This window comes from Cetorhinus maximus, chromosome 9 (assembly GCF_964194155.1).
Source record: "Cetorhinus maximus chromosome 9, sCetMax3.hap1.1, whole genome shotgun sequence".
NCBI lineage: Eukaryota > Metazoa > Chordata > Chondrichthyes > Lamniformes > Cetorhinidae > Cetorhinus > Cetorhinus maximus.
Window position 1 is genome coordinate 91,871,846 of NC_135887.1, and position 18,619 is coordinate 91,890,464.

At 46.8% G+C, this 18,619-nt stretch overlaps 1 protein-coding gene across 1 annotated transcript in view; it reads left to right on the top strand.

The window, feature by feature from the left end:
- eps8l2 (EPS8 signaling adaptor L2) overlaps nt 1–18,619 on the top strand; it is a 598,035-nt gene that overhangs the window by 77,402 nt on the left and 502,014 nt on the right. The gene's annotated exons all lie outside the window — the stretch shown is intronic.

An 18,619-nucleotide genomic window follows, 5' to 3' on the forward strand; every position in this document is an offset into this window, starting at 1 on the left:
GCTGAGAATGTACACAATCTGCAGACAGCTGGATCCTGTACTTTTTGTGCCACCACCTCCTGTTCTTTCTCACTTGTACTCTGAGTATCACCCGGTGCATTCTTCTCAAAGTCACTGCCAAAACCCTGTGGAGTGGATGTTAGTGTGAGCTATTGTGCCTATTCTGGCGTGCTTTGCTTCCATTAGCTCCCTGGCCCTCGACTCTGCTCCATGTGGAAAAGCTAGAGGAGAAGGGAACATGAGAGAAGATACTTCCTTGCTGACAATTTCGTCTGACGTTGCTTTTTGCAGAATAACTGATGAAGAATTGTGTGCTTTGATTCCAGCGAGTAAGTGAATAAAATGGAAAATAAACAACATAAAAAGTTGATACAAGCCTTAAGCTTAGTCAGAATTCTTATTTGTTCTACCTATTGCTTCCTCCACAACTTTGTGCCTAGTGTTTATTATGGTGCCTCCTCCTGCACTCTTTTATATACAGTCGCCTCTGCCAAAAAGAGTACAAGGTGCTGAATTGTTGACACTGGATGAGAGGCCTATATTGATATTTTGATATCAGTTTGCTTCCCATAGGGACAATGATTGCATGAAGAAACATAATGCAGGTACAATACATGGAAAGATTTGTCAAGGGAACTTCCATTAAAGATATGAAGAAAGCAATGGTTCGCGTGAAAGCGACGTGCAGTGAGGGCATTGCTGGTACATAAATGGGTAATCTTGGAAATGTGCCAAAGTATTATAGCATGTATGTGTGGCAGAGAGCTGGTCATGCTACTGATGTTTAATGCCAGCATTGATATAATGAATCAGGAGAATCTCCTGCCTTGGCACAACAGGTGAATCCATGAAACTTTTTATGGTACTGTGGCTAGGTGCAAGTATGAAAGCTACTTCCACTTCTGACAAGGCATCCTGGCCTACTCAGCACAACACACAAAGTCCATCTGCAGGGACGAGGGCCTCCATCATCTGATACAACAGCACAATAAAATGTCTACAGCACCATCAGCAAACTGGAGCTGCTGGCTGTCATGACTGTAAGCACAGCTCTTCAACTTTCCTTATCTCTACAACAATGCTTCTTTAAGTAAATCTTACAGCCAGATGTGGCATGTGATTTGCTGCCCATTAATTACCAAACTGCCAATCAGAGGCATGGTTTATTCCTGCTCCTCACCCAGTACATGACCAGCTCCCTGCCACACATACATGCTATAATACTTTGGCACCTTTCCAAGATTACCCATTTATGTACCAGCAATGCCCTCACTGCATGTCTCTTTCACATGAACCATTGCTTTCTTCACCTCTTTAACGGAAGTTCCCTTGACAAATCTTTTCATGTATCGTACCTTTTGAACCTTGATAGTCAGCTGGATTCAGCACTTATAGGAGCACAGAGTGGAGATGACAAGGACTGAGTGCAATGAGAAATGAGTACTAATTGTGCAATATTTGCCTATCTGTGTGATTGTTTGAATACCCACAAGTACTGCTTGATCTGCCTACTCTAATTATCTTTGTTCTGGATGAGGTAGATGCTGTCCCTCCCTGTCTATTGTGGTAGTTGTGTGTGCTAACTTGTCCAGCAGAAAGTGTTGGAGTGAGTTAGTGTATGGCTCTTGTAAACAGTTGTGCAGATGCGTGAGGCAGCTTCATATAGTGGGTATGCTGAGGGGGAGAAACGGCAAGCTGCAAACACGATGGGGCAATGGTTATGTGCAAAAAAATGTCTCCAGCGTGAAATGTGAAAAAAGTCAAGAGAGAGTGAAATGCTTTCTGGTTGTTGCCAGCTGAAAGAGGGCTGCTGTTTGTGTACTTGTGAGGCCAGCAGCAGCAAGTGAGTGGGTGATTTGAATAAGAGATGGTGAAGTGCCTCCTTGTTATCAGATGTGCAGCATGTGGAATGGTGTGCAGAGGAGGAGTGAGTGCAGGGTCTAATGGAGAAAAATTGAGATAGATGAGACACCATTCTCATTCAGATTGATGAACCTTTAGAGCTGAACCCTTGTCCTAGGTCTAATTGTGATTTTCTGCCATCTCCCTGCAGGTCTGCTGCAGAATCTGACTGGGCAACCTGTTGTTATGTGAGGGGAAGGGGACTTCACTGTGCCCTCACCTGCTCCATAGGGATCACTTGTGCTAAGTCACTGGACATTGCTGCTCTTAATTGGGTCATATTTTAGCCTAAATCTCCATATTACCTCGGTTGTCATCCAAGGATCGATCCTTCCTATTTCTCATCTACACGCTGACCCTTGGTGACACCATCCAAAGGCACAGCTTTAGTTTACACATGTACGCTGTTGACACCCAGCCTACCTCACCACCACCTCTCTCGAAGGCTCCATTGTTGGTAAACTATCAGACTGCTTATCCAACATCCAGCACTGAATGAACAGAAATTTCGTCCAATTAAATATTGGGAAGACTGAAGCCATTGTTTTTGGTCCCCGCTCTAAACTTCCAAACCTATAACCTCTACCCTCTGGAAGGACAACAGCAGCAGACACATGGGAACAGCATCACCCACAAGCTCTCCTGCAAGATCACATCCTGACTTGAAACTATATCACCTGTTCCTTCACTGTCACTAGTTCAAAATCCTGGAACTCCCTTCCTATCAGCACTGTGGGTACGTACACCAGTTGCACAGCAGGGGTTTGGGAATGAGGCTCACCACCATATTCTCAAGGTCCATTAGGGATAGGCAACAAATGATGGCATAGCCAACTATGCCCGCTCCCTGGCACGATCACATTTTCAACACAAATTCATGCTGGGTGGCCAATTAAGGCCTACCTGATGTGAAATGTGTCTTTTCACCGGTCAGAAGGGCCAAGCAGAGGCGGGAGCCTGTTGGGCGCCGGGTCCAATGGTGACCTGGTGGGGGATTCAAAAGCAGCAGAGGCAGCTCTCTGAAGGCTGCCAGACGATACAGAGGGAGCTGTCAAGTTTGAAGAAGAAATATTTGTGTGGAATTGCAATGGCATCTGCACCTGCTGGGCACGCCAGGCAGGAGGGCAAGTCCAATGGCCAGTTGTTCCCCTGGTTCTCAGATGAGTGTCTTGGAATCCTTATGGAGGAGGCCAGTGCCAGGTCGGACATCTTGATACCCAGGGATGGCAACAGGAGGCCACCGCACCTCAATAAGAAGGCATGGGCAGAAGCGACAGCCCATATCAGCGGCCATGATGTTGTGCGGCGCACATGGGTGTAGTGCCGTAAAAGGTTCAATGATCTCCTGCGCCCAGCAACGGTGAAAACCGAGTTGGCATGGATGTGTATGGAGAAGTGCTAATGGCTGGCCATCCCCCCCCATGGTGCTCAGGATATAAGAGTCTAAGTGCCAACTGTCAATGGCATCAGCGCCAGCCAAGGAGGTGAGCTCTGGTTGCTTGGCCTGTTTTGCTTTGTGGATTGAGGTTCATTCGGATGTGCCCTGCAAGGTGTTCCTCAGGTGAGGTTGGCCAGGCTGCAATGGCGCTGCAGGTAGAGAGTGGACTAATCAATGCCCCTCTGTCCTTTCAGGAGAAGATGAGCCATAACAAACATCGAGAGGTCAAGGACAGGCGGAGGCCCCCAAAGCTGATGATTCTGGTGAGGTTTGAGATGGATGTCCTGCAAATGGAGTGCCAACGCCAAGCTCAGTCCACCAGTCGTGGAGAGGCATGGGTCTCTGACAAAGGTAAGAGTGCACAGATGCTAGAGTGCTGGAGTGTGTCAACTTGTTGTGTTGTCTCACCTGAAATGGAAACCTCAAACTTGGAGCCCCCATTGTTCATCGAAAGACAATGGCACCACGATGCAGACTTCCATTGTCTCACAGCCAGCCAAGCATGCACAGTGACAGTGGTGATGACTGATACTACTGACATGTCATTTCTCTTCCGTAGAATCGCCATCCAGCAAAGCGTTGCAGGACCCCAAGGAGCCTCCCTTGACACCGGAGGACCAGGGCCCATCAGATACACCTGCGTCATACCCCCTCTCTGCATAAGGCACCAGCACAGAAACCAGCACCTCGGTGGGCATGAAATCATCGGCTACAATGTCAGTGCACAGTGGAGAGGGCACGGCACACTTACATGAGGAGCTGGTGGAGGCAGAGAGTGCCTAGGGCGCCAACAGTTGGAGGACTGCTGGAGACCAGGACCATGCTGAGTTCAAGGCAGATGATGAGCCTCTGAAGTCATCTATTAGGGAGCAGATGCTGGATGTCCAGTGGGATGTGTGGGAGGATCTGGCGGAGATCCATGAGGGTATGTGTGCCATGGCCTCTGTCATGGAAGAAGTCCATGCAGAGCATGAGTATTGCGTTGACCTCCAGCACCGAGCACACTGCCTCTTCTATTGAGAGAGTGGTGACTCTTATGGAGAGGCAGCGCCAGGAGCAGAGTAAGGGGTCTCTGGGGTTGCGCTCGTACCTGCAAGCTCTCATCCAGGCAATGATCTCAGGAGGTCACTGCCAATGTGAGAGATGGATGAGGCACCTAGTATCTCTGCTAGGTGCCCATCCATCAATGGCGAGCAGGGAGGTCCAGACAGACCTCATGTTGGCGGACGAGCTTCATGCAGTCTCTGCGGGCTCCTCTCAGGGTGCTCCAGATGGCGGCAGCAGCTCCTCCGCCCCTCTGCCAGTGACTGTGCCATCTGATGAGGCCACGACAATTGATGAATGCTCAGTCATGGCACTGGACGTACCCTCACAGGAGGTGGCTGCACAAGGTCTGCCAGCCAGAGGATGACTGCCAAGGTCATCGACACCCAAGTCAGCATGCTGCCTCCAATGCCACTGTCCGAAAGGTGGAGCGGGGAGGAGGGTGGGGGGGGGGGGGGAGGGGGGTTGCCAAGATGCAGCACTCGCAAATGTTCATTTGAATCACTGTGAGCACAAGAGGGGCTTTTCATGGGATCTTCCGTTCTGCCATTATTTGTTAAGTTGTTCACTGGTGTGGCTGTTAACACCTTATAATGTTATATTCATTGTGTGCAAGTGCCAAGAGCATATAAATTTTGCTTTTGTGATAATGGCCTGGGTATGCTTCACTTGTTTTATAGGTGCAGGGCACACCAGTATCTCATGCTGGATGTGAGTGGCTCTAAACTTTATTGCACAGGTACTGAGTGGACTTTGGGTTCAATGGAATGGGTCATTTCAAACATCCGGTGAGGAGGGGGCACCCCTGGCGTTAGGTGGAAGCAGTGCCTTGGCAGCCTAACTGAAGGAGTGTTGAATCAAGGCCTCCCTGGTGTCCCTGCCTCCTTGAAGGCTCCAGAGGTCTGCCTCCACATACTCACCATGTTCTTCCCCGGGCTCCTCTTCTGGTCCATCACTAAAGTCATCATCTGTGGCCTGTGGAGCTAGCTCGAAATCCTCATCCTACAGTGGGCCCCCACCTTGCCAGAGCCGGATTCTAGAGAGCACAGCATGTAACAACTATCAGAAACACACGCTCTGGAAGATATTGCAGTGCTTCCTTGAATGGTCCAGGCATCTGAATCTCATCTTCAGAAGACCTATGGTCCTCTCTATCACCACGCTTGTGGAGGCATGGCTCCTATTATACCTCTGCTCTGTTTCTGTCCTTGGGTGCCGGAGAGGCGTCATAAGTCACCTTTTCAATGGGTAACCCTTGTCACCCAGCAGCCATCCATCCAGCCAAGCTGGAGAGACAAACAGCCTTGGCACCTGTGAGTGTCAGAGGATGTATGCATCATGGGAGCTGCCAGGGTACCTTGCAGAAACTTGTAGAATCTGCGTCTTATGGTCACAAACTATCTGCACATTCATGGAGTGGAAGCCCTTCCTGTTGACAAAGGCACTCTGCTGACCCGCTGGCAGCTTGATAGCAGCATGTGTGCAGTCGATGGCGCCCTGGATGCGGGGGAACCCGGCAATCGCAGTAAAGCCTCTGGCTCACTCAGCCTGGCTGGCCTCGTCCGTTCAGAAATGAATAAATGTCATTATTCGCCTGAACAGAGCGTCAGTTACTAACTTCACATAACTGTGAACTGCTGATTGGGAGACTCCACACAGATTCCCCACTGACCCCTGGAAAGAGCTGGAGGCATAGAAGTTGAGGGCCACTGTGATCTTCAGAGCCACTGGCATTGGGTTCCCACCCACACAGTTGGAGGTGATCTCCCATGCTATCATCTGACACAAGGAGGTCACAGTGTCCTTGGAGAGGCAGAGCCTCCTTAAACACTGAACCTCTGACATGTTGAGGTAGCCTGTACACTCTGGCAGCAGGATAGTGGGGCCTTCTGCAGCCCCTTCCGCCTTGGACTCCCTGCTGGCCCTGTGACCCTTGTGCCTGTGCCTCTACTCCCACAGATCGCTTCCTTGCATGCTGCCTGCAGACACCTGGCCTCCTGTCCCTTCTGCCCCTTTCTTCCTCCTCAGAGGAGGTCTCACCAGTGGAGTACACAATCCCCATTACCAGAGGAACAGAAGGCTATGTGGTGACCAGAAGGGCCCACACGGTATTAATCCTCCAGGGGCCTTGGGGACACCAATGAGTCCTGAAATGAAGGCTAGCAATGCAAAGACCAAAGCTCAAAACAGAGATAAAGCTGTCAAGTTTCATTAAGCAACCAGCAGCAAACTATCTTCTAAACTCCTCACTACTCACAATGGCAATGCTCCAGACTCAATTTATCTGCCTTTGGATTGACAATTTGATAATAACTTGCCTGCCCGTTTTGCCCATGCAACGAGTGTGAAATCGGATGGGCAACGTAAAATCCTGGTCAATAGGCTTTTTAATGGCCTTAATTGGCCCTTTAATTGTCAGGCATGTGCCCGACCTCGGAATGTAAAATTCAGACTGTACTTCTTTGACCAATCTTTTGGTCATCTGACCTGATAACTCCTCATGTGGCTCAGCATCATACTTTGTTTCATAATGCTCCTGTGAGGTGACTTGAGACATTTCATTACATTACAGGCGCTATATAAATATAAGCTGTTCTTGTTGTGTAGCAGCAACAATTTCAGCAAAGCAAAATGACACACTTGGCCGGAATTTTCCATCCCTGCTGGCGTCAGGCGTCATTGCGGGCATGAGCGGACAATATTGCGAACAGGCCAAAAATCGGTTTCACAACATCATGAAACCAGTTTGCGATCATCTTTTCCACCTGTTAATGGCGGGCTGTGATTTCCAGCTGCATGTTGGGAACATCATTTTAATACATCTGCATATAATTATAAGGCCTGCTTGCTGGAATCATCCCCCACACTCCGATCATCTGGGAAATCAGCGGGAAAACACGCCGGCCGAGAACATGTCTTGACAAGCGTGACGTGCAGAAGTCAGGACTTACCGTCAGGGCCTTGCTCAGAACCTGGACATCTGAGGAGCAGAAGATGCTGGAGCCCGACAGCAACCAGACCCTGGAGGAACACGTGCATGGCATACTGCGTGGATTTATATGGACGTGGCTCTGCCGCGAAGCAACTCACAGAAGGTCGGAGGTCTCCGTTGATGCCTGGGGTCTGCTTCAGGGCATCAAGGGCTTGGCCAAGGGCTGCTATGGATGATCGTCGAGGGGGCAGAGAGGGGCGTCTCAGTTTGATTAGGAGAGGAAGGTGTACCAGAGGGGGTCGGTGCAGTTGGAAGCGGGGAGACGATGGTGTCAGTGGGATGAGGTTGGGATGTGAGGACCATTTATGTCAGGGGTGTGAGATTGGGAGGGGGGAATGATGGTGTTGGGGGGCTGAGGTTGGGAGGGGGGAATGATGGGGGTGAGGTTGAGGGGGGTGAGGTTGGATGGAGGGAGTCCAGGGGAGGAGGGTGTAATGAGGGAGAGTGCGGCAACTGAGGGGGTAGGTGTGAGAGGGTGGAAGATGTAAAGGAAGCAGTTCAAAGGGGAGAAAGAGTTCGGAGGTGGGCAGGACTTTGCGGGGAGGAAGGAGTCCAGGGGGAGTTCAGAGAGAGGGGAAGGAATCTAGGGGGAGGAAAGAGTAAGGGTGGAGGAAGGAGTAAGGGGGTGGATGTCTGGGTGAACGTACAACGGAGGGGTCTGTGCAGTTGATGACTGCCTCCTGGGGAGTGAACTGAGGGTGGTCATGGTAGGAGGGAACGGTGAATATGAGAGAGGGCAGAGTAAACCGGTAGGGTGCAGGATGAGGGTGCGACGGTAGCAGTGGAAGTGACGGCGAGGGTAGTGGTGGGGACTCAGAGCAGACGCGGATGCTGGGGGTGGGAAGGAGGTCGGGAAGGTCAGTGTGGATGGGGTGGAATTCTCAGGAATTGGGAACATGCACCTTCATCTGGACATCCTGGAAAGATAAGGGTTCTGGTTGGTTGGTGACAGTGGGGAGGTGGAAGGTGATGCCAGTGGGGTCAACAGTGACAGGGGAAAGGACATGGATGACTGGGGAATTGGAAAGGATGGGGGAGCTGAAGACATGCTTTACAACCTCCATGGTTCTGAAATTGAAAGTGAGCGGAGCCTCGTGTTGGACGGACACAGCTGCTGCATGGGAGTGTGATCAGTGGGTGGGTGGAGATGCAGGTCACCTCAGATGGACAACTAATAGCGAAGTCCAACAGGCAGCATTGAAAATGCTCAGGACAGTGAGAGGAGTGTGATGGAGGAAGGATCCACGTGCATGGGAGAGTACCTGTATGAGGCTCGAAAATGCCCTGCCACACAGACACACTTCTCCCTCCTTGTGGTCCGGTTATATGCAGTTGAACTGCTAGTGGGAATGGGGTGTGAGGGGGTGGTGTGCTGGGATGCAGAGGAGGACTCGCAAAGCCTGTAATTGAAGCTGAAAGACAACATTACACATTACTCAGTGAAAGTGAGTATATTTTTAGATTACAAAATGACAAAATGTGTTCACCCGTACAACCACTTGTGCTCAGAATTTCCTAACTTTTCAAGACCTATCATTTCTTCTAGGTGTTGCCCTGGTATCTGCAGTAGGGGTGGAGACAGCCTGTGCAATGGCTGGCTCTGTTAGCTATGATGACTTTGGCATGCGTCCTGTGGAAAGCCAAGGCCTTGAGGGCCCTGGCTTGCTTTAGCTGTCCCACTGTGGGCCAACTGCTCCCTCTGTGGTGACAGAGGACGAGGTTGAGGGTGTCACAGGCAAAGGGGACTCAGAGGGAGAGGACAGCCTCTGAGAATCTTGAGTGGATGACCAAGGGCCCCAGCCTGATTCCTTGAGGGGAAGGAGCACCTGGAAGGACATCGAGGTGCCTCGTTTCTCTGGAGTGAATGTCTGCATGCATCTCCGCGTTCTGATGGACCAGAGTCTCCATGGCATCTGCCATCCTTCCCATGGAGACATCCATATGTGCACATGCAGGCACCACTTCATCAGAGAGTAGGCGAACGCACTCCTCCAACTCGCATGCCACTCTGTTGCGGGCTTCCAACAGCTCTGCTGTTCCCCCTCCATCTGCTGACTCTCCACAATGTGTTGAAGACTGAATCCAGAGGCTCGTCATCTGACTCGGACCTCCCAGATGCCTCTTCCCCAGCAGTCCTCTGAGTGCCGATGAGCTCGGCTGAACCTGCCTCCTCCTGCTGCAGACATGTGTCCACGAGGTGACCAGCAGATTATGAATCCGAGCCTGCTCTAGATCTAGGTCCCAACAAGGTGTGTGTCTCTGCGCTGCTGAAGGGTGTGGATAAATGCTGTGTTGGGTGTTCCAGGCTGCTTATTTCCAGCTCTTCAATGGAGGAGGTGTCCTCTTGGCTGGAGGTGAGGACCTGGATGGAGCTGAGAGACTGGCTGGCTGAGGGTGTCGATTGCCTGGCAGAGCTCCCTGTAAATCAAAGTAGAGATAATTAGTGCATGGCAGCAGAGTCAAAAACAAGAGAGAGCACTCACAGTTGTGTTGAGAGAGGGATGATGTGTGCAGGATCCTCACATAGGTGTTCATCACCGACCTCACCATTGCCGCAGGCACGGCCCATGTCCTCATCAGTCAGCGCTTTGCTCCTCAAAGTGAATGAGGGGCCTAATGTGGGCCACTCCACCCCCAGTCTGTGACCCCTGCCTGCTGTTGTGAGCCAGCTTCTCCTGCATGAAAACAGATGAAGAGAGTGTGAGCAGGACACATGGCGTTGCATGGAATGTTTGTGTGGGGAGCAGAGACATGGACGGAATAAGCATGCGAGCTCCAGAGGATATGAGTCTGATGGAGATGTGAGAGTGTGTGTGAGAGTTAATGATGTTGTCCCTTGAGGTGTGCGATCCCTTTGGATGTGTGATGGGTTTGTGAGTGTGTGAGTTGAGAGTGATGAGATGAGTAGGAATGGATGAGAGCATTCATCCTGTTCCTGCACTGGGTGGCTGTCCTCTTTTGCAGGGCGTTGGCACTGACCATCACTGCCACTATCTCCCATGCTGGATTTGTGACCTTGTTTGCTGGCCTTCACCAAGAGCTGGGGTAGAGGACATCACAGTGGGCCTCCACTGCATCCAGTAGGCACTCGAGGGAGGCGTTACTAAATTTGGGAGCAGTATGTTTCCTCCCTTTGGCAGTCATCAGTTCCCAGCAGCTTCCCATCCCTAGCTCTGTGCAGGGGCGGCTTTTAAATATGGCGCCCGGTTTACCGAAGACCTGAGGTGACGGCAGGGCGGGCGAATCAGAGGCCGGCCCACCAGCGACCCAGCGTATTCACCGGGAATGCATAATTAATGAGGTGGGAATGGGACAATTGGGCATGAAAAGCCACCCTTGCGACCGACGGGTAAAACGTCTTTTTCCCCACCCACCTGCTGCCGCACTTTGTGCAGATCTGGGATGATTCCGCCCCTTGTTTTAAGAGGTTCGTTTATCAAAGTGCTTTGGGCCTCTCACTGATAACATCTGTTGGTGGCCTCATCACCCATCCAAAGTCCGCATGTTCTGAAAATGGACCCCAATGACTCTGCTTAATTTGATGTCTTTATTAACTGAAACTCTAGATATACTTTCAGCAAAATTGCATCTTATATATATTGCGTGGGATCCAAAAGCACCTCATGCCACTTTCTTCCAGCATAAAATCCTCCCTGATCTTTGGATTTGAAGTTAAAGCTCAGCCACTGTTAGATAATTCATATTTATGAGAGAATATGAATTATGAATGTTTTCTCCACCCGAAGTTCCCTTACTCATTTTCTATCTATCCGTGGTGTTCTAACAGTTATCCAGATACACTTTCCTAATTACTACTTCTTAATTTACCTTCTCTTTCATACTCATTTCAATCCAGGTGTCACCCTATGGGCCTTTAACCTTGATTGCTCAATTCAAATGAAAAATTAATTTGAAGATATATACACACACTTTACTCTTCTATATATTTCACTTCTTTCAGTCGGATTTTTTTTTTCTTAGTCTGCCTGAATCTTTTTTTCCTGTTTGTAGTTGTTTTATCCTTCTAATACTCTCCTCTCACATGCTTCCGCTTTGCTCCACATCCCTGCTTTCTCTGACAACTGTGGCTAATTCCACTGTCATGCTCAATCGCCAGGGCAACCATCTGTTTCTGCATTCGTCACTATGACGAAAAATGACCTTCTATTTCAGCACTGCCTAAAGAGACAGTCTGTCTTTGTTGTTAGCTCACATCAATCTAGCTTGAGAAGCCAGTACAGTCACACCTACACAGTGTTCTTCCCAACATTTCTCAGTGCTCATACTGGAGGAAGTAATCACCATCAAAAAGACAGCTGTAATCTGGCAGAAACAAACATATCCATAGTTACTGTTTGTCAGAGTTTGCTCAATGTATGTTTTCCTTTTTCCCTTATCACAATTTCTTCCTTATTGCTTGCCTGATTGCTACTGCAGAGCTACTTCTAGACATCAAGGCAGAGGATTCCCCAGGACAGTGGCTATTCCCTGATCAGACATGTAGACTGAGCAGACTGTAGGTGTATTGCTCCTTCTCATTTAGTAAAAATGCCTTCCTTTCCCCATCATGTCCTATTCCTCGATAAAAGATGGTAGACAGGCCACCTGCCCCAGGTCTCTGCAATGAACAAGAATAATGTACATTTTTATAGCTTGATCCCAGAATGCTGTACAGGAAGATGCGCTAGATGCAGAGCACAGAGTAAATAGATTTAACATGTGCAGACTAAGGACAAAGTTGAACACTCTTGAAAACAGGGAGTGAGGGAGGGAAGTGAGGTTGTTTTTGAAGTAAAGTGATGTAGTTTTGGAGAGAATTCTAGAAAGCAGGACAAAGGGGTTGAAAGAGCAGGCTGTAGTAGTAGACCAGGGGGTGGGTCATAGAACAAGCACTAGTCAGTCAGTGGAATGAAAGGATGTAGGGCCAGAGGCACTCTTGGCCTTTCCTTCAAGAGGTCCATGGGAGGGCATCAGAATGTATCATCCATTGGTTTTCATACACATAGGCCAGGTCAAATAAGGATGACCTGTTTCTTTCCCTAAAAGATATTAGTGAATCAGTTATTTTTAATGATGACACTCCGACAGATCACTCTTACTAATACTGGCTTTTTGTTCCCAGATTCTTTAAACTGTATTTAAATTCACAAACTGCTCTGGCATGATTTGAACTCACATTCTTTAACTACTAGTCTTGGCATCTAGATTACTAGTCCAATAGCATACCCACTTGATTTCCCTACTCAATATTCCCTCAGATTTAGTTTGGTTTTAAAGGTACAGTTTTCTGCACCCATGCTTCTCCCCTCTTTCCTCTCCTGAGGATGTCAAGTCCACTGGGCTCAACTTTCAGTTCCAGCAGCCACAGTTTCACAAGCACCAATTGCCCAGGTGGCTGCTGTTGAGGTGTACACCTGGGTGGCAAGTGATAGTCGATGCTGAGTCAATTGAAAGTTGTAAGAATGGGATTGATAGACTTTACAATCAAGGGTTATGGCAGAAAAAGCCAAGTCAATGAAATTGAAGTACAGATCCAGCATTATTTAATAGAATGGCAGAACAGGCTTGAGGGGCTGAATAACGTACTCATTTTGCTATTCCTACGTCAGTCAGCTATTCATCCACCTGGGTTATCACACTTGTTCGTATCCACATAGGCACAGGTATTTTTCAGTGAGTGTCACTAGATAGCAATCAGGAGTGGGAGGTCTGGTCAATATTATTCTTCCTTACCTAGGTGGACTGAGATCTGTGAGACCCGATCTCCAATCCTGGAGGATATAATTAAATTAACATTAATTAGGCAATAAATCTGAGACCAAATCAGCTACTCACTAGATAAAAGTGCTGAGCCACTACAACCAGATGTCTAAAGTTTAGATTATAATACTAAAAAATAAACTTCACTCAAATGATGTATAACACTCTGTCTACTAAGATAGTGCACATTAATGGCATCGCTGATATCCTATGCACATACTTTAAGGCCAGCAGCAATTGGTACATCCCTGGTATCTGTCAATAGATGTCGTAGAATTCAATCTTCCTTTGGGCAGAAGGGTCAGGAGCAGTTGTTTGGGGAAATAATCTTACTGGTGAATCAAAGGACCCTGTTTGACGGAGATTAGGATTAGGACAAAATTTGCTTGCTTGCTATTTACTCTTGTCTAATTACAGAGTCACAAATAGATGCAAATAAAGAAAGACATATGACATGTTTGGATTATCCATCCCGAAAGCCTCCATAGTCTCCCATTACAGAATAATGTTTTTTAAAAATGATTTCAGCCGTTTTCATTCCAGCACCCTACCCATAAATCCATGCAATGTGAGAGACAATCTGGGCCTGAGGCAGCAGTGCTAGCCCTAGTGCTGTTCAAATACTTCACAAACCAGTAATGATCACTCACTAACACAAGATCAGTTCATTTGAAGAATTTTCAGAAGCTCCTGCTGTAGCTGATAACACACTAGGAGCACTAAGGCTGAAATTTCAATGCCAGCAACCAGAAAAGGTCAAAATTGTCTGGCATAGTGGGGAGGGTGGCTGGGTAGAGATGGCATGAGAGCAAGGGATATCAGGAACCGAGCACAAGAGCATTGGTGACATAACAGCAGTGGGAATCAGGAACCATATAAGGTCAGAGGTGATGTAAGGAACAGGGTGACAGTGGCAAGAATGCTACAGTTGTTTTATCTTTTTTATCAGGAGCCCTCTTTTCAGTGTCTGTTCCAAATGGCAGTTGTGCAGCTAGATTTCTACTCAGGTACTGTAGTCCCATTACATTCTATTCCCTTAATTTTAATATTTTTCAGGCCCTAATGAGCCTTGACCTCATGAAAGCTCACGAACAATTTTACAGAAAGCTGCTAACTTAAATAACAAGCAATAGCTTAAGGGCAGCCCTGAATATATCCCTGAACAGGATGACTGCTTTTACAGTGGCTGAATAAATTGAAGTTCGGTTTCTTGCGTGGAAGCTGACCAGGTCCAAATACCCCAGGCTGCCTACACACCTTGAGGATGCCCAGAGTCGATCATCCAGAATTTTGACTCAGGTTTCTGTACTGATGGCTAAACGATCCTACAAAGAATCAGGGGTCTTTATTACTGATGCAGATCGGTGTCCAATGATGTCATTGGGTCCCAGTTGTTACTTTAATGTCAGCTTCGGTGAAGAAGCTACTACAAGTTAAGAGAGAAGAGGATCTTCGACCAGAAGAGGCTATTTAAGATAAGCTCTTATAACTTGGCTCAGGAGCATGGGTGCAGATCCAGGCCACGCAAGGAAAGTTTAAGCATTCCCTGCCACACACTAACTTGCTTTCCTAACTCATTCCACAATACAGCTGTCCAGCACCTGGCCAGAGTTAAAAATCAGGACTGTCATTTGTTGAGAGTGCAGTGGGAATTGACCTTGTTCTAACTTAAGCTATAAGTAAACCAAATGACCCCAGAGCTCCAAATTCCTATTCCACTGGCAGAAGTGTAGTGCAGCAGACCTCCTGGCTTCTCACAGGCTCAGGCCTCATATCAAACTGCAGGGTCAGGGCTATTCCCCTAATCAGGATGGATAGCACACACAGGCCAGGATCATTGGAGGCATCTGTCCATTGTGCTGGTGGAACTTAGAGCACCTCTCAGCTGCTATGCAACGGGAACTCCCAAGGGACGGAATAGGCGGAAGAAAAGTTGTTGCAATCTTTCTTCAGCTTTTGGCCACCAGAAGCTTACAGTGAATGTATCATTGTCTGCCTGTTGTGTAACATGGGATTCACTGAATTGCAAGATCATGTGGGACTCGATCAGGGCAGAAATTTCCAGTCAGTGCCTCATGAGACACATTTGAGATGCTTTTCCTGGGATTCATGGAGCTGAATATTCACCAAGGTGACTCTTGTGGAAACATAAGCATTATTTTATATCTACACCATTAGATGGTGATTTCCATGAGGCATTAACCACAGTAATAGTGCGTAACACAGCCCACCAGCAGCCAACCCTAGTCCTTCATTAAATCATAGGGCAATCCAGAATTGGTAAAGAATAAAGGCATCATGCAAGATGCTTGGAACCCATCATTTGCAAGTGATTGAATACTATGTGCATTAACTGTGATTCATATATATATATATTCTTTCATGGGGTAGAATTTTTCCCTTGATGGGCGGGCGGGCCCCACCGGCTCGGCGGCGGGCAGGCAGCTCCTTTACCTCCTCCCTCCTCCCTGTCCAAGGGCCCAAACACTCCTTTCAGGTGAAGCAGCGCTTCACTTGCACTTCCTTCAATTTAGTCTACTGTATTCACTGCTCCCAATGCTGTCTCCTCTACATTGAAGAGACCAAACGCAGACTTGGTGACCGTTTTGCGGAACACCTTCGGTCTGTCCACAAGCATAACCCAGACCTTCCTGTCACTTGTCATTTCGACACCCCACCCTGCTCTCATGCCCACATGTCCATCCTTGGCCTGCTGCAATGTTCAGTGAAGCCCAACGCAAACTGGAGGAACAGCATATCATCTTCCGATTAGGCATTTTACAGCCTTCCGGACATAACATTGAGTTCAATAACTGCAGGCCATAATCTCCTCCATCCTCACCTCTTTTTTATCCTCTTTTTTTCAATATTCATCTTCATATTTTAATTTTAATTTTTTTCATTTTTTAAATTATTACTTTTTATCCATTTATTTTTATTTTTCTTTATTTTTATTCATTCCCTACCTTTTATCCTATTTTCAATCTCTTTTCCCCCCACCCAACCCCTACTAGGGCCATCTGTCACTTGTTCATGTTGTTCTTTCCAGAGTGCTCATCCTTGTCCTGCTATTATCACATTCTGATTTCTGACCTTAATGCCACCATCAGCACCTCCTTTAGCCAGTACCACTACCATTAACACCCCTTTGTCCTTTTGTCCATGACATCTTTTGCAATCTCTCCTTTGCCTCCACCTATCACTGGCCTTCTATCCAGCTTCACCTGCTCCACTCCCCTTAAAGAGTATAAATTTCATCGCATTTTACTTCACTTTAGCTCTGATGTAGAGTCGTTATATTGACTCGAAACATTAACTCTGTTTTTTTTCTCTCCACAGATGCTATTAGATCTGCTGAGTTTTTCCAGCATTTTCTGTTTTTGGTGCAAATCATATTGTAGCTCTTTCTGCATTCATAAATATGGAACTTGAGTTGATTTCAGGTTTCTTGTGCATTCTCGATTTCTTTTGCTCCACTATTGGAAACTGTCCCTTCAGTTGTCCAGTCCCAAAACTCTGGAATTCCCTTAAACTTCTGTCTTTTTTGCCTTTAAATTGCTCCTTAAAACCTACCACTTTGAACAAGCTTCTAGCCAGCTGCCCTCACACCCCCTTATCTGTCAAATTTTAGCTGATAACACTCCTTTGATGTGTTTTGGGTTGTACACCTACATTAAAGGTGCTAAATAAATGCAAATTGTTTTTCTAGTTGGCTTGGTAATACTTCCCTTAGCTGTAAGCTATTGATCCAGACCAAAAAATTCTTAAGGCATAGCTACTGGAGTAGAAATCTATCCTTATCTCCAGGTGTTCCTGGGCTGCCAGGAACAGCAACATTTGCCATCCCATTAAAATGAACCTTGTTAGGATCAAGACCGGGAAATGTTTTAAAGTTGAGAAATGCAAACTAACTAACAGCATTTATTTTCATTTTCTTGTCCATGGAACTGTGTTTCAAGCATTTTAAGCACTTGTTTAATCAATTATAGTTTATTTTTGTTTGCACAAAAGTTTCAATCATTTCTTATTATACAGAGCTGTTGTGTTTTCCTGACTCTGTTTTCAAGTTGTTTAGCTTGGTGAGTGATCAGAGGATTAGATATTGCATTTGATCATCCATGGTTAGTTTGTATTTCTCATTTTTAAAGCATTTCCTGTCCTTGATCTTAACATTGTTCATTTTAATGGGATGGCATTCTTCCAGACATAGTAAACCGTTTTAACTGTTTTAGCGTTTTCCAAAATATTTTTCTGTAATTACTAAATCCAGGGCTCACTAATTTGAAATGAAGAACTGTAATCCCTTTACCAGTTTCCTGCCAAATTGCTGGGTCAATCTTTCGTGAACCAGTGAATTCCCAGACAGAAGCCCGTGCAACTTTGACGATTTGTACATATGCGGATAGTCCTATTCATGCACATTTTCAGTATCTGTGCAAAAACATTTTGGGATATTCTGAGACAGCCAGAATGGATTTGTGAAAAACAGGCTGTCTCTGACAAATTGATTAAAAGTTCTTTGAGGAAATAATGGATTGTATGGAGTAAAAAATACATATGTGTCTATGGATTTTCAAAGGCATGTAAGATGTCACATAAGAGGCTAGTTAATAAGATTAAGGTACGCAACATTAAAAAGAGTGTGGAAACAGGAACTGGAAAGCGGTTAATATACAGAAAACAGATAATTTTTGGACTCAAGGGATAGAGATAGTGGTGTTCCCCCAAAGTCACTGTTTGGCGCCATTGTTCTTCTCTGAATATATAAATGATTTTGAACACAGGAGGCACAATATTAAATTTACAAGTGGCACACAGATAAGAAGCATGGTTAACTTGAAGACAGCTGCAAATAGCATGACTTGGAAGAAGCACTGAGGGTAGCAAGGGCACAGAATGTGCTTTGGGTGGGGGAGTTCAATGTATATCACTAAAAGTGGCTCAGTAGTACCACTACTAACCGAGCTGGCGAGTCCTGAAGGATATATCTGCCAGGCTGGGCTTTCGGTATGCCGTGAGAGAATCAAAAAGTGGGAAAAACCTTCTTGACCTCGCACTCACTCCTGCAAGTTTCCCTCCAAGCCACACACCATACTGACTTGGAACTACTTCATCATTTCCTCACTGTCGCTGGGTCAAAATCCTGGAACTCCATTCCTTTGAGCACAGTGGACATGCCTACACCTCATGGACTAGTGTGGTTCAAGAAGGCAGCTCACCACCATCTTCCCAAAATCAATTAGGGATGGGGAGCAAATACTGGTTTTGTTAGTGATGCTCTCATCTCATGAATGAATTTTAAACAAAACAAATGCAGGTTAATAGATTGAGCAGGTAAATGTCAGGTGAAATTTAATGCAAAGGAATGTAAGGTGATACTTCTTGTGAAAATAATAAAGACAAGAGCTTTGCATTAAATGGCAAAACTAAAAGAGGTAGAGGAACAGAGAGACTTAGAGGATTGGATATATGAATATTTAAAA